We start from the raw sequence: 3774 nt of genomic DNA, 5'->3' as shown, positions 1-3774 counted from the left end.
CTCAGGTTGCCCAGCGGGATGGAGGGCCGGCAAGTTTAGTCCAACTCGAAAGGAGCCGCCTCGGCCGGAGCCTGAACCAAGCAGGTGCAATTCGACCCAAGATTTTCCTAAACTAGGCATTCTGGAGATGGCTGCAGAGGAGCAGCTTCTCCAGCGGGTCCTCCCGTCGCCTTTTGCTAAAGCCAGGCGGCGGAGGGAGAGGACCCAGCTGCGCCCGTCTCCCGCAATGAGCCAAAAATGCCCCTCTGGGGAATGGAAAGGGTTCCTGTTGAAAGGCTTCACAGCTCCAAACCGTTCCCTAAAGGAAGGGTTTGGAGAAACCCCAAGGCGAGACTTTCCACTGCTCTACCTTCGGCTTTCCAGACAGAAAGGCCACGAACCCACCCTGCGCTACCAAAAAGGGAAACCGAAGCCCGAGTCTGAGCTGAGCGAGGAAGAAACACCCCGTGACGAAACCCATGGCTTCACCTCGCGGCGTCCCAGCGCCGAGCTGGGCTGGCGGAGGACACGGAGCAAAGCCTTTCCCCGGGAGCGACGCCCCACGAGAAGGAACCCAGACACCAGGTCAGTGCTCCTGGGGCAAGACGGGCTGGATGGGGGGACCCTGGGCACCACGCCAGGTTGGGGGACACGGGGACATCTGAGAGGGGGGACACGCCAGGGAACCAGCACCTTTCCCGCAGCGGGCGGCGAGGGGGATGCTTTCTCTTCAGTTAGGACAAGGGTTGGGTTTCTCTCCTTCACCCTAACACCCAAAGACTACAAGTTGCCAGAATCTGTCCCTTTGGAGAGCTGAGGTAATAGTGAGTCTTTAGGATCAAAGCAGAGGAGCAAAGAAATGGCCACACACCTTTGGTACAAGAAAAAGGCACTCATCTACCACGCTGCCATCCCGGAGTCGCTCGCTTGCCTTCTCCCTCACTCTCTGGGGACACGACGGGGCTGGGCTGGGGCGGGGGTGGGGGGGGTTGGCGAGGGGCTCTCGGCCGGGATGGGGGGCTCTCGGCCGGCCCGTCGGCGGGGAGCAGGGAAAGTGGCGTTTCCAGCACAGACCAGACAAGGCAACAAAATCTTTGGTATCAGACGTGATTTTCAAATCACAAAAATTGAAAACTCAAGTGAGGTAGCCTTTATTCTCGGGTTCTCACTAGAAATGTCTTTGCATCCTTGAGGGCCTGTGGCATTTACTCTTTTTTGTTTCTTTTCTTTTTTTTTTTTCTTTTTCTTTCTTTTCCTTTTTTTCCCTTTTTTTTTTTTTTTTTTCTTTCCTGTGTGTTTTTTTTTCGCTTCCCAAACCAAGGCCCCCTTCCTGGCTTTTCAGCCCTTGAATACTACTCGATGGGGTTCAGGAATCCACCACCATCGTCACCACGTCACGACAAGACAAGAAGAAACAACGTTAGGGGAAAAAAAATCAGTGGCGGGGAGCGGGGTCCTGGGGGGGATGAGATTCGCTTTGCCGTTAGTTTTTGGGGGTTGTGGTTGGCAAAATACGCTGCGGCACCTGCCCCTTCCTGCTCCTTCCCTCTCTCCCCAGCAAGAAACTGGTTTCGTTTGGTGTGACCGTGTCCAGCGTGACACCCCCAGCCCCTCCGCCGCCCACCTACCCCGGGAGCTCTTTGGTTAAAGACGTCCTCTAACCCCGCCGGCGGCCGCGGCCGGTCAGGGCTTCGTGTGCAGGGGTTCGTTCTTTCTCTCTTTCATTCTTTTGTCCTTTCTTTCCTCTTTTTTTTTTTTTGGGGGGGGGGGGTGGGGGGGGGTGGCGTGCTTTTTTGGTTGTTTTTCTTTTTTTGGTGAACACATACACTTTTTTTTTTTTGGTTTTTTTTTTTCTTTCTTTTTTCCTTCTTTTCAACAAGGTGCCTTCCTGTTACACAACAGATCGCTCTCAAAGTAAAGTGAATCGAAGAAACCATAGCGCTAGAACACAGATGGTACTATTTTACCCGCATAAATTCAATAGTGTCCCTTTTTTTGTTTGTTTTTTTGGTTGACGGTTGGTTTTGGAGGATTTTTTTTCTTTTTTTTTTTCTTTTTTTTTTCTTTTTTTTTTTCTTCCCCAAGTGGTGGGGGAAGGAGGGGACCTTGCCTCCCCTTCCGTCCCCAAGCCTCTCCCAGCCCTCCCCTGGCCTCGGTGGCACCTCCTGCTCCTCCCGAGGACACCCCAGGCTGGCAAGGAGCCCGCGGAGCGGCTGGGACGAGGGCTGATTGTAAGGGTTTGGCCTCGTGATTGCTTTTTCATATGGCACAAGTCACCATCGAGAGCTCGGAGGAAACGATCGTTTTGAAGCTAGTACCATTGCTCCAGAAATTTGCGTTTTAAGGCAGGTTGTTAATTGGCACAAAAAAAAAAAAAAAATAATCTGTCGTCTTTTTGGTAAGTTGCCGGTCTTTGCGTTGAGCTTGTTTGGTTGCGGTTTCTGCTGTTATTCCTTTTTTGGGAGGGGGTTGTTTTTTTTTCCCTTTCGATCTCCTCGGGGAGTTTCCCCCCTTCTCACACCCAGGGCTGGATTTCGCCACCAGATCCCTCGGATTTTTCTTTTCCCACCGTACGCCGATGTTGGTTCCCAGGAGGGAAATTTTTTGTTGTGGTTGTTCCGTTTTTGGTTTTGTAATTTCTTTGGTAACAGAGATGAAGAGGGAGGACGGGAGGGGGCAATAGTGTATGTCGAGGGGTGGATGGGGCGAGACACAAAGCCAACAAATCTGTTTTGTCTGTGTCCGTTCCTCAACCGCAAAGTGAACCAGAAATCCAGCGGTGAATGGTGGAGCCAGTCACCAGGAAAGATCAGATCCTTCGCTCCAAGTCTCTCCTCCCGTCTCCTTTCGAACAATTATTAAATACCCGATTTCTGTAGTTAAATGTGCTTCTTTGACCTGCTCGGGCGCCAGGCGACGCGGTGCAGCCGCGGTCCCCCTCCGGCCGTGGCGCTGGGGGATGCTCGGGTGCATGGAGGCGGGCAGCCACGGCGAGGCGTCTCCTTTGCCATGGAGTTTCTCTGGGAGGGATCCGGGGACGGGTGCTCTCGTGGGTCGGGGTGCGTGTGTGCAGGAGGGGGCTGGGGGTGCTCTTGGGGGTGTCCAGGCGGGGGGGGGTCGGAGGAAGATGCCTGTGGAGGAGACCGGGGCTACAGGAATGCCCTCAACCAGGTTTTCAAAACCTTCTAGGGAGAGAAACGCCCACGTGTCAATGGCAGAGAGGGTCTGGCTGCCGTGGGGAACTCCGCTGCACCTCAGGGAGTGGGGGGAGCTCCAGCTGCCAGAGACCTGGGCAAGAGCCCAGTCACCCTCCGGGCATGGGGGGAGCAGGAACCCCCTTTGAACCACAGGGGGTTCGGCCCTGGTTCGGTGGGGTTGTGCCAGAGCCCAGCCCCGTGACTCCACTTCTTGTATCTCCCCCACCTTTACCCCTCCACTGCGGGAGCCGTAAGGGTGGCTGTGGCAGAGACTGAGGTTGGTGGGGGGGCCAGGGCATGCCCCTCTCCCCAGAGACCCTGCTGGGCAGGTGAAGACAAGGTTCTGTGGTCCCCGTGGACCAGGGATGCTCCCAAACAGCACCTTGCCCTCTCCCTCCATCCCACGTCATCCCTCACTCCACACGGGATTCCTCCGAGCCCTCCCGGGGACGGAGCTGACCTAGTTGCAAACCCTTTCCCTGCTCCACGAGCTGGGAGGACGTGGCAGCAGGATGCGGCACGAGGCCCATGTCCAGGGATGATGCCCGGCTGAGGGTTTGGGACACTGATGGACCCGCAGCATCCAAAAGCACCCACC

This window comes from Chroicocephalus ridibundus, chromosome 22 (assembly GCF_963924245.1).
Source record: "Chroicocephalus ridibundus chromosome 22, bChrRid1.1, whole genome shotgun sequence".
Taxonomy (NCBI): Eukaryota; Metazoa; Chordata; class Aves; order Charadriiformes; family Laridae; genus Chroicocephalus; species Chroicocephalus ridibundus.
This window is presented reverse-complemented; position numbering follows the sequence as displayed.